Source organism: Coturnix japonica, chromosome 11, assembly GCF_001577835.2.
Source record: "Coturnix japonica isolate 7356 chromosome 11, Coturnix japonica 2.1, whole genome shotgun sequence".
Taxonomy (NCBI): Eukaryota; Metazoa; Chordata; class Aves; order Galliformes; family Phasianidae; genus Coturnix; species Coturnix japonica.
The window spans coordinates 2107971-2121083 of NC_029526.1; the positions used below are offsets into that span (position 1 = coordinate 2107971).

Genomic DNA, 13113 nt, shown 5'->3' on the forward strand with positions numbered 1-13113 from the left:
GTTAAAGTGCAAAGTTGTTCTATGCAGTTCATTATCATTACATATCAGCATACTCAGGTATGATATATATTGGCACCATAAAATGTCAGCATCAGTATTCTAGCTCCTGACAAATGTGAACTGAGCAAACATTCTGTATTCTTACTAGTGTTCCTGAGCTATTTCCACCCCCCCCACCCCAGGAAACAGCACTTAATGCATACAAAGGTTCAGAAGTATTTGTACTGTAGACAGGCATACACAATTCAGAAGGGAGTACTGCATGTCTTTGAGAGTCTTACAAGAGCATTTCCTAAGCTTATTGACTCTCTTGCCAGTGCTGACATTGCATAATAAAACACTTCAGAGCAAAATGTCCCAAAATCTTTTCTGTGTCCCTAACAAGGACAACTATATCCAGTTAACCAACAAAACCCTGTTTTACCTTCTTAGAAGCAGCAGGCTGCTGCTCTTGCAAAAACACCCTCTGCCTAGAAGTCACTTTGAAGAACACTTGAGAAGGCCTTAATGCAATGACAAAAATCTAGACTTTATCGTGTGTTTTTCTTTTTTCCCCTCAAATGTCAGCTGGGGAAAAAAAGCATCTGCAACTCATTTTCTTAAAACAGCAAGGACAACTGTTTTGTGATTACTCAACAACACTGTTCACTCCCATTTTCAAAGTGATGTTGGAACTTGTTGCAGGCCTGCCAATGTCAAAACAACTGAAGACTGTGTATCTAGATAAGAGCTAACTTTATACTGAACAACTCATTTTTCTACTGAGACCATGGCTGCTGGCAGCACAGGCTTCAGAAACAATCTAGGACAGCAGTAAAAACTAGGACAGGTACCCTACAGGCCTGTGCTGCCACAGAAACAGAGGCAACTAGGTAAAGCTGAATTAAGCAAGTCTAGAGGCTCAACAGCTGCACACTCACCCCATTACCTGTACTGATACAGCCTTAGATTCCAAGGCAAAGCTGCTTAGAATAAAGTTTGGAAGGACGTTTTCAAGATAATTCTTCTCTAGTTTCTTTCTTTCCTTTTTTTTTTTTTTTTTTTTTTTCAGGTCATCTGTTCACAAAAACTCAAACAAATAATGAATAAGAAAATCCCTCCTGTGGTACCAAGCTTGTCAACTATTCTACTTGATAGCAGTAAGAATAACAAAGGAAGAGAACATATTTTTGAGATGGGTCTGGCAAATTCTGTCCCGTGGAACACAACAAAGAAAGGTCACTACCTTGAGACATATTCAGCTCCAACTATTCTAAGAAAAGGATAAGTATTACTATTAGTGCCACATATTACTGTTTTCCAAGTAGAAGTGTCTGTTCTCAGAGCTTTGCCCTCTACTGGTGTCAACCAAAGCATGAGCTGACTGCAGAAATGCTTTTTCTGTATTCCTCATACCTTTGGAAATAAATATTGAGCCACAGGGAATTAACTAACTTACAATAACATCTGCATTTCCAAGCATTTAGTTCTGGCCAACAGCTGCCAGATTTAGAATAGAATTTTCTGTAACTTAAGAAACAAATTCTACAGAATTCCTGAAAAACATGAAAGCACACAGCAATATATGCCAAAATCTTGCTAGGAGTAGTGACCTATTAACAAGTGCCCAAAAAACAGCTAGTAATTAAAAAGTTCTCCCATCATTTTAAACTTTATTATCATAATAGATATTAATAGAAATTATTATAGAAATTTATTATAATAATAGATATAATAGAAATTATTCTATTTTTACTTGCAAACAGTCATATCTTCTGAAAAAAAGGCAGCGATAGCAGCACTTTGGAGAGGTAGTCTTAGGGTATTTGGTTAATTGAAAAGCATTAATACCTTATATCCATGTTGTTCTCTGTGTATGCCTGCATCTCAGTGTGAAGTTAAAACAGGAAGAAGAGATGTCAAGCTGCTTGAGTTTTGAAATCATGGTTCTGCTGAACTGCAAAGGAAAATAGTAAGATTACCTTTGGTATAATGAAAATGAGGTTATAGAAATGCTGGTTTTTCAAGTCACAGTGGGATTCCTTCAAGCTGCAAAGCACCGAAATAACATGAGAAAGTTCACTAAGCAGTCTACAAGGATTTGAGACACAAAACCTATGTTGTTCTGCTTCTCTGCATTGCATTTGTTCTCTGCAGATTCAAACTACCTAATTCAGTCATTTGGCAGGTTGTAATATTAGATTCATCAGTGATGTGTTTTCTAGGCACAGGTGAAATAAGAAATGTGTTAACTCACAAACTACAATACTGCTAGAATCATAAACTTCAGTGAGAAATTGCTTTTATATACATTCCTTAAGCTTTTAGACTGCCTTGAGATAAAACAGTGTTACAATCAAAATCAGTGTAAGAATGTGTTGAAGATGGTTTTGCCAATTAAAGGCTGATTGCTGTAGGTTGCTTTCTTGTGCTTTTGTTTTTTGGTGGTTTTGTTTTCTATCTAATCTTTAAGTGGGACCCTTCAGCAGACTAGAATAGCTGATGAGGAAGAGAACCACTGATGTGGCGTTGTGATGGTATGGAAAGCATCAGATAACCAGAGTAAAACAGATAATCATCCATTTGTGGGAAAAATCTATAGAATTTTAAGAAGGAATCTTTCAATATTACTGAAACTTAATTACCAACTTTTAGAAATGATTCTGTTCCATTCTGCTGCTGAATGTGTTTATAATTCTGACAGATGTAGCAGCTGGTGGACTATGTTAGTCTGTCTTCTTTTCTTTTTCTTTTCTTTTCTTTTCTTTTCTTTTCTTTTCTTTTCTTTTCTTTTCTTTTCTTTTCTTTTCTTTTCTTTTCTTTTCTTTTCTTTTCTTTGACATAGAAACAGTTTTGGCTCTCACTTTTCTTCAGACAGCTTCTTAGATGAGAATTTCATTTGAAGTCAGAGTTAATCCCAGTCTTAATTGTTAATTAGGGAATTGGCATGGAACGAGTGGGAGCAGAAGTTATCTGTTTTTAGACAGATTTTGCTCTTGTATTTGGCTTTCCAACTTCAGTATCTATAATAAGATGTGTTCTTGCAGAGTTACCGATCCATTACCATTCTGTTTACCCAGATTTTTGTCAAGATAATCCAAGAAGACAATTCATAACCAATTACAAAACACAGGCAAATCTGTTACTTTATGTTCAAATGAACCGAGTTTAAGTCTTTAAGTATGTTCTTTAATAATTAACTCTAACCCATAATCAGATTTTTTTGACACCTACTCAACTGAAATCAGCGCATGAGTTTGAGATTTTGTATGGATACTTTGGCTAGGACCATTGCTATAAACTAACTGTGCCACTGCCAAAACCTTGTTATTAACAAACTTAAACTAATATAAGGCTTATACCTCAGTGGGGGCAAATGCAAAGACTTCCTCATAAACCTCTAGTGTGATACAAACATTTAAACTTTGTGTTTGTTGACAGTTGCATCCCTTGGGAATCTTTTGTGGTGTGATATTTTAGAGAGATGCTTTTAGTTGATTGAAATGATACTGCTTCTGATATAAAAAGTTTTGATGCAGAACAGGGATACAGTGACCTGAAATAAGCATTCATTTAGTCATACCAAAGATAAACATTCTTAAGAGGTCATAATAAATTGGCAGTGTAATAAAGGCATTGATGTAGATATATTGATTGCTGATGTGAAATAGCCATCTGCTTAAAGCTCATGGTATTTTGTTACACTTGTATGCCAACCACGTTCATTAAAAAAGATTTCTGTTGTCCGTATCCCTGCTTTCCATAGTTCTATCTATATCACAAAATGTAGAATAAGCAACACTGAGTGCGAGCTGTACAGATCTATTACATGAAAATACCACAAGTAGGCAGGGTTTTTTGTTCGTATTGTTTTTTTTCTTGACTTTATCAGTATGTATTCTTCTTCTTGGAGCTGCTCACAGCCATCTTTTGCTGACTCGTACAAAGAGGACCATCCCTTGCCCCTTGCTCCTTTTTGCTATCTATACAGCACCCTTATCTCAGCTGGGATACTTCCTGCAACAAAACAACTCCTGCACTAGAATTTTTTGAAGTTAATTTGTAGACAATTAATCTGAGGTGCTGGAATGGAGCTTCTGAGAGATTAGTCTTTCCAGTAGAGAACAAAACAAAGCTATAAATACCACTCAATAACTGTTGCCAGCACGTATCAGAACAGAGTTCCAGACAACACAGGAAGACAAGTGCATGCTCACAGAACACCCATTTCCAAAACCTTAAAAATAATGCATTGATGGGCTAACAGTGTGCATAAAATAATTTTTACACTGATTAGTCTAAAATGTAGAGCTGGGGAGCTGGACTTGATGACCTTCAAGAGCCCTTCCAAATGATTCTATATTTATACAAACTGAAGTGTTAACCAAACCTCAAGTATATACATGATATCATTTCAACTCTGCATGATCTTGCAAACACTTCCACGCTACCACAGCTTCAGTCACCTGTGCTATCCACGTGAGATTATGTACATATATAAATACTTGTGAGACTGGTTTGCTAGGAAAAGATCTATCCATCACCAAGGCTGGCATAGAGAATTCAGGTTTCTTCACTGCCAATTATTTGATAATGATGATGTACATCTATTAAATATGCTTTCCCCTAGTAAGTGCTTTCCCCTTTTTCTAAGGCTGCTGCATTTTTTTTTCATGCATGAGTATTTTTCTCCTTCTTTTTCTCCCACCCTCTCTGCCTCCTTTGTAAAACATTATTCTGGAGCTCAAAATGACTTAGTGGAGATTCTGGGGTTTTTTTCCTCATCAAAAGAAATAAACCCCTACTTGCCTCACTTGGCACACCCATTAGTGAGGACATGGTTGGCTTGACAGCTGGTATGTCAGCAGAGTTAAACAAAACTCATGGATTCTGAAGGTAAGTCCACCATGAACTGAGGTGTTGGAGAACAACAGAGATGTGACACTGAGGGATGTGGGCATGGGGCAGGAGAGTGGGCTGGGGTTGGACTTAGTGGTTTTAGAGGTCTTTTCCAACCTTAATGATTCTGTGATCAGTTGAAGGAACTGTGTACTCTTCCAACCAGGTTGAATTAAATGGCAGTTAGTGATTTAGAATAAAAACTTCACCCTTTGAAATACAATAACCTTCCACAGTATTTCGACACATTTCCAACTGCTGGTCTTGAACTTTCCACATAGCAACAATACCCACATGAGCAGAAAACACAGCTGAGTTTTCCTGTCAGAAGTGATCTGGCAGTACTCCAGAAAGGTCTGTACAGTTTGTTCATTCTTTAGGTTTCAGAGAAAAGTGCTTGTATGAGGCAATGGAATTACTACCAAAGTTATATCTCCTTTTCCTTTATTGACCAAATAAGGCTTTATATATAAAATAATAAAAAAATATATTATTATTATTATTATTATTATTATTATTATTATTATTATTATTATTATTATTATTATTATATTTTTTCCAGCTAGAAAATTCAAAATGTTATCTGGGGTGAGAGAGGGGCTATGGGTAAGCACTGAACTACCCACTGTTTTCCATTCCATGCTGGTTACATTTTAGCTGCAAAACAGTATTCAGCCCTAAGCTTGGACTGAGGAGAACCCAGAAGAGAAAGGCTGATAAGCAGTGAGGAAACCTGACAAGTAAGGGCAAGTTGATAAAATGGTGTTTGTTTGGTCTAGCAAAGCTGAGGCGAAGGGAGATAGAACAGTCTGGAATAGAGGTAGAGAACATCCAGTGATGAAACAGGATCTGGCACCAGCCAGTTGCTTGCCCTTTATGACATGAAGGTGCTCAGAAGTCATAAAAGACAGCCTTCCTCCCCTCCCACAGCCAGAGCAGAGCATATTTGTAGACTATTTTCAAACAGGAGAGCTTCAGTAGACAAAATTAACTTAAACAGCAGCGATCTACTAAGTGCTTTCCTTCCATGTGCCCATTAGGTATCTAGGGATCTGTGCATGCAAGCTACAAATCTCATGCTTAATTATGATGATTTAGGGGAGAAGTGAATGTCTTTGCTGAATGAATTTAAATAACTACACTGTAACTTAAGCAGTATTTACTTCATTACAGTCCACCCATGAAGTCATGTCTGTAACTCAGCTATCTGAAAGACAGCATGAAGGACACCCCCACTTTTCTCCCTGTTGGCTATTGGGTAGGATGGGGGAAGAATTCTCAACATTAAAATATTTTCCTCCCTCTTTTTTGCATGAAATCATAAAAGAATCAAGAAAAAGTGACTATGTACAAGGTTAAAATGCAAATGAAATCATAGGGGAAAAAAAAGAATACACGATTTGTGTTGAACTGGTAAGACCTCACACAGAAACGTGATTGTTTTCTGAGGGACTGCATGTCTTAGACCTAAGTTGTACTCTACCCTGAATGAGACAGGCTGCAGGCAAAATAATTCAGCTCAGGGAAGCTTCCACACAACCAGTAAATACATCTTCTCCTTCCTGGTCTGACTCGAGGAGCTGGCTCAAATGCAATCCTCACAGCTCCAGCTAAGACCTTCCAGCTAAAATCAATTGTATCCTGGAATTCAAGGCTGCAGGTAAATTGATTTTGCAGAAACCTCTCACTTGGGTATAGGATTAACTAAGTACATCAGAGAAGGGAAATATCAGTGCTGGTTTCGGTTATCATGTATTTCAAACCCAAAATTTGACAGTTTGTGGCTTCATTTTTCTGTTGGAAAAAAAATAGTAGGGCAAAAGTTTGAAAAGCTCAGCTGCTATAGTTTGCTTTAATGTGTTTAATAATGATGTTGGGGTTATTCCATTATTGGTATGTCAATACAGAGATTCACTTTTTGCTCCTCTAAGGCTTACTGTTTCTTTTTTTCTTTTAATCCAGTGACAACTCTTGCTCTCTCTGCCCTAACTGGCCACCTGGAAGTGAGAGCTGTCATTTCTTGCTGGGTGCTCCATGTGGTTGTCCTCAGTAGCAGGAGAAGATGCATGCAGTCAGTGGGTCTCTTTTTGTTGGCCAAAGGAAGGCTTTTTAAAGAAAAAAAAAAATACAATTAGCTGTATCTCAAAGCAGTAATTTTACCGTACTGAATATAGTGGATTCAGGTGCAAGGGCATACACAACAGCTGGCTTCTGCCTGTTTCAGTACAACCACTGAATGTAAATCTGTCTCTGATTTTTGTTCTAATGAAAAAGATAAAGGGTAAGCATAACATGCATTACTCCAGCATCCAGTAACCCAGAAGAAGAATTTCTCCAGTAATAAAGCACTTCAGTAATAAACTGCAATAAGGACAAATATGGAGTTGTTCTTGTAGCGTGGCACCGAGCAACCCAAACAGTGGATCTCCTGAAGTGTGAGGTGAGGACACGAACAGGGCTCCAGCCATAAAGTCTGTTGCGTGCAGTGACACTGATGACCCATTTTAACAATTAACCTGGCTGCCTCCTACAGTTTCAATGTAAACTGATGTCTTCCAAGTTTCTCCCAGTAGTGACACTGAGGTAAAAATATCTGCCTGACCTCCACAAGCAGTAATGTGACACCCAGAAGCGGGAGGTTTGGTCTCCTTTATTGTGCAGCCTCAGCTCTGGCACAGAAACCCGAGCAATCGCTCTCTCTTCACTTACTCTCACACAGCCACCTGAAAATAAAGACATCAGTGTCACCACTGGTGTGTTATCAGTGATCTATCTCTCATCAAATCAACATGACTGTTATTCAATATGTGCTTAGTTTGTGGGATTTAAGCTATGGAAAATAATACTGAAGAAAAAAGAGCAGTAAAGTGTAAAAGAATCACTTTCTTCTGGAACTAGAGTAGAAGTACATGCAGCACGGCTCTGATTCTTTTCAGAAGTTTGATTTATAGCACTTCACAGTATGTGACTGGGAGGCTGAAAAGCCTTTTCATAGTTGTGGGGATCTTGCATAACTCGGGAAACTCTTGATAGTTCTTAATTAGTCCGCTATGATTTGCTCTGTGGGACGCTATGCATCAAATAATCAAGAGCCAAATGTGGAACAAAGGAGCAAAGTGCAAAATACACACAAATAGACTGCTGAGAAATCATTTCTGTTAGCAACACCAGCCATCATTTTAACTTTAGGGCTGAATACCTTCTCATGCTGGAAAAGAACAAACCAGAAATTGGAACAACTGTGCTGGCAGACAGAAGACTAAACCCATTAACAGGACTATCCTATTGATTGCAAAAGTAAAATTGATTGCAAAAGTAAATGGACTGGCAATAAATACTCCTGTGCTACAACAAAATGCAAGTCCCCTAATCTTTTAATGTTAAAATGGCTCACATCTCAACCTTTAAGGCTTGTTTTTAAATGTCGAGGCATATTCTTGCTCATGGGGCATGTCTTGGGCAGGAGTCCTGATCTCATCTTCATGAAACAACATTGTTTTGATTACTTTACAAAGAACTCCTATGCTATGTAAACCTGTGAATTAAAACGTGTATAATGATCCCAATTTCTAAATATCCAAAGGAGTGCTTACTACTTCATTCACTTCTGCTTACACGTAAAATTCAGGCCAGTATGCATAGGCATAATTTCTTATTTGCCCACATTGTGTGGGAATCTGTAGAGAAAGGTCTCTGGGTTTACACTTGGGAAAGCTTCACCTTTAAACACAGCTGATCCTGAAGGATTCTGAAAAGTCTTGGCAATAAAGGCTTTCCTTATGAGCAGCTCAGTCAAAAATTGTTACTGCTGCCCAGAATTATGCTGTATGCATGCTAAAAGTGTGATGTTTTAAGTTTTTCACATAAAATGAAAGGGAATTCTTTTATAAATGTATACAATTATTTCATTATGCAAACCTCTCAGAATAATTCAGTAATTAGGAGAAATCAGTGGGATCAGAACTGATGGAGCTGAACTGTAGAACACAGAATTAATGCAGAGTAGCTCTGCTAAGGAACATCTGGTGGAATTTTAATTGCAAAGGCTGTTCTCAGCATGGGAACACAAACAAAATGATGATATTGGCTTCAGCCTCTGGTAGCAAGCTGCCTGCTAACAGGATATCAGTGTTACCACTACTGAGCATTAGGAGACTCCTCTAAGCTTCCAGGCTCCTTTTAACAAGAGACACAGGCAGGTATTGCAAGGGAAGAAGGTACATCTGAAAATGATTGATGGTAACACAAGGGAATTTGTAACATAAAGCAGCTTTGCTGTTTGAAGAAAGACTGAGCACACAAATTAGAAGAGAGAGTTGTGTAATATTAAAACAACAACAAAACAGGCAACAAACAGTTGTCTTCATGCTCACATCCAAAAGGAATGTATCTAAATACCATGAAACTGGGCTATAAATACTGCTACACTTGGGTCCTAAATCAGGAAAAAAATATTTATTTGTAAGAAATATTTTTTACAGCTAGAAATCCTCTTTACCTTGTTCGTGGTTTTATTTTATTTTATTTTTTAATATTTAATTTATTTTATTTTATTTTATTTTTTTTTTTACTGGCCTTCAAAACAGACAAGGACAAACAGCTTTATCTTTAAACATCCTTGCAGCTGTTTAATTCCTGGCGAGACAGGGATCGTAACTCTTGTGTTGTTTTGCAAGAAAGTGAAGCCGGTGATTCATCCCCTCACATCAACACACAGCCAGAGCCTTATGAAGGTAATTCAGTACAGGTAAGTACTGAATCAGTGTCTGCAACAAAGGCTAGGCTCTCTGAGCTGAATGTTTTGCTTGTCTTAAAGTTGATCTGTTTCTTCAAAAATAAGTGGTACTACAAAAGGTCATTTTTTTCCCCAAATAATAAACCCCAAGATTTGACTGGGGAAGACAGGAAATATTGCACATTCCTCTTATAATAGAGAAGATTAGAGTAGGAAACAGTAAAATGAAAATAGCTTGGGGCATTAATCAAAAGAATGCTGAGTGAACACTGGAATCCTTCTGTCTGATTATCTGTGTAGTTTTTTCCTGTTTCTTCTTTCTCCTGACAAGGTCTTTTGGTAACATTTAAAAAGTGATCCATACTCAGAAGATATCCACCTCTACTTCTACCTTGCAGCATGGACAGCACCAGAGAAAAAGAGCTTGTAACCATGTGCAACAGTGATGTGTATAACAAATAATAATAATGAAGTAACTTAAATAAGCAAAAACATTTTAATGAGAGCAGGTGAGGTGATGAAAAGGACAAGACAGCTGACAGGTGACAGAAGCTGGCAGATGATAAAATGAAAAGAAGAAGTGCTGATGCTTATGTTACAATCTGTTCTAAAAACTTGCAGTAAAGAGAAACTAAGTTTCCCATAAAATAAGGCCTAATCTGAAAAGTATGCAGATAAGATACAGTTGTACAAGACTGGGCCATCTCTGTGCACCTGGTGCTTAGAGAGACGTTTTCCATTCACCTCTGCCACTTCCTTTTCTCTCTGCTCCATATTTGCACTTTTGTGATTATGACAGCAAAAACAACCGAACCCAAATAAGTATTTTTGGTCAGATTAGAGAGCAGAATTGCCTCACCAAGGGGGTCAGATAACAGTCGAATGCTGAGAGCCAGTATAACGACGTAGGAGGAGGCATGCTGCTGGGAGCACTGAGATATATTTAGAAGCCTAAATTTAGACATTTTGTTTAATTGCTAGCATTTTGGTGCTTGCAGTCACTCTCATTTGTAAGTAATAATCACTCTGTTTCAAACAGCTACAGCAAAAGTTTGTATGACAGAAAAGACTGAACTGGCAAAGGATCTAATTTGTTTTTGTAAACAAAGTCACTCAACTTAAACCAAATAAAAGACACAGAGGGACTTAAGCTCATATTTTGAGCTGTTTCTGCATAGCATGTGGTTTACTCTGTGCTGTCTCAGATGGTCAAGTTTGAAAGAAGAATGCCTGCTTTTAGCGCTCACAGACACTGTCATTTCCTGGGTTTTGGTGAAAGCCACAGATTGACTGGCACACAAATCATTGTATGAGCTCTATATACAGCTCATTTCAAAAGAAGCACAGATGTGGGCCCAAGTTCTCATTTTGTACAGCAAATCTTCAAAAGGAATCAACATAAACCCTCACATGGACGGTTGGAAGTGTCATCTTTATGACAGGTAATGGCCTTAGTTCTGCCTAGTATTGACTACTTCCTACGGATGTACATTGTTCAGAGTTGACCTTTAACGAGCTCAGCACAAGCTCTTTTTTTCCCCATGAGTGAAGTGCATGAGCAGTACAGCTTTGGGTGGACTTACATGGCAAGGATGTGCTTAAACTCAACCCGAGCTCCAGGATTAACTTACTAACAAGCACAAAGCTGATAAGCAGGCTTCAGATTCACTGAGATTAAACAGCAGTTTTTACCTCAGCTCTGTTACGTTCTAAAACCATTTCCTGTGTATTTGGCTTTCTTTACTGTGTTGTAAGTTCAGTTTTGGTTTGTTTAGGAGTATTTAAATTGTTTATTATTCAACTTTTTATTATTATTTTTTTTTAAGTTGAATTACATTTCCTATGTTGTATTTATGTGGAAATATTTCCTAAATTGTATTTAACTGGAAATATTATACAAAAAAAAAAAAAGCAGATTTGCTAAAACTTCAGGAGTTCTTGCATGAGTCTCCCCTTAGGATGATGCTCTAAGTGGGTCCCTCACAGAAACACCAATAGTTTTACAAGTTTTCAGAATTCAGAGGGTGAACTTCTATCCTGAAATCCTCAAATGGGCATTTTTTCCATTAAATATTTTTCCAAAATCATTAAAAAAGGCCCTCCCCTGTACTGCCAGCAAACATGTTTGATTCTGATGCATCTCCAGCTCTCATCTATTACGTGTTCCTAAAGGCAATGTTCTAATTTCCTGACATTTTATGAATGCATTTCTTGGAACAGTGAATACTGTCTCCAGTAAATCCAATTTATGAGGGTGCTTCCAAGGCAGTCCAACACCACCTCAAATCAGCAGCATCTGCATCACACAGCCCATTTTTGATTAATGTGCGAGACTGACTTCAAGTATGTCTACCTGAAAATGCTGTTAGCATTCTAAATAGAGCACTATGGATATTTGTAATTAGTGACTAAGCACTATTTCTATCTACCAGCCAATCTCTGGGCCATATTATCTAAGTGCAATTACAACTTCATACTGTACAAAATAGAGCTATATTCCAGGAATGACTTCTATATCTTTTTCTTTTCTGTGTAAGTTGACTGAAAACAACGATTTCATTTACCAGGAAGGGCTGCTGAGATCCAGAAAATGACAGACAGGCATTGCTTGCTGCTTTACAACACAGTCCGTAGCTTTAGGAGGCAATGGATTCAGTGTGGCTGTACTTGTGCAAGACCTAAAGCCAACAAATACCCAACAAAGAGCTGAAACAGAGGTGGTGATGACAGAGCTGACATTATCAAAGTGCTTCAGATTACAGCCTGCGAAGGACTGTTTGGCCACAGCACAGTGCAGGCTGCAAATGGAGCCCAATGGAGCAACCAGGAAGCTTCTCCTGGTTTCTGTACATAAGCGGCCAGCTAAATAAAGACTCCCATCAATCATTGTTATCCAGACACAAAGTAAGGAGTATTCGGAGAGATGTATGAGGGCAACAGTGGCTTTGTGTGCAAATAAAGGAAAAACAACACAAAACAAAACAAGATTTGAGATCAAGTGGTATGACAACTGGGAACGTGTACGTCATGGGGATGGATCTATTGGTATCAGCTGGAAAGAACCTGTAAGAACCACCGAGTCCAACACCTCAGAGTTGGGCTCCACCACCGTATTGACTGACTGTGGGAATTACAACACTCATTTTGCCTTCCCCAGTCCTTCTATAGCCTTGTAATTTTTTATATGTCTATAAAGCTTTTATCCCAGTGTAAGGTACCAAAACGTCCTCCCTCAGGCTCACCTGTTAGGGCTGCAGATAACAGCCGGAGAGACAGAGCTATCACCCTGCTGTCTGGGGCTCTTGAACCCATGAGGGAGCAGCTGGAAGCAGAACGAGGATGTGTGGAGGGGGCTGAAGGAGCCGCCCGGGCCGAGGCGCCATGTCCCCACAGGGGCTGCGGGCGGGAACGGCGCCGAGGCGGGAACGGCGCCACCAGAGCCCAGCTCCATGTTGAGCCGGAGGGAAGGATGGATCCCGGCCGCATTTGGAGCTGGGGCG

At 38.6% G+C, this 13113-nt stretch overlaps 1 protein-coding gene across 3 annotated transcripts in view; it reads right to left on the reverse strand.

The window, feature by feature from the left end:
• LOC107319038 (toll-like receptor 13) overlaps positions 1-12958 on the reverse strand; it is a 23576-nt gene extending 10618 nt beyond the window's left edge. For 2 of the 3 annotated variants that reach the window (XM_015873528.2, XM_032446984.1), the window contains exons 1-2: positions 12856-12958; positions 1831-1936 (exon numbers count right to left, since the gene is read on the reverse strand). The gene's annotated coding sequence lies outside the window, so the exon portion shown is untranslated. Of the gene's footprint in view, positions 1-1830; positions 1937-2624; positions 5330-12855 lie in introns of those variants that run through there. The other variant, XM_015873529.2, reaches the window with a different exon arrangement.
• Positions 12959-13113: the final 155 nt, after the last annotated feature.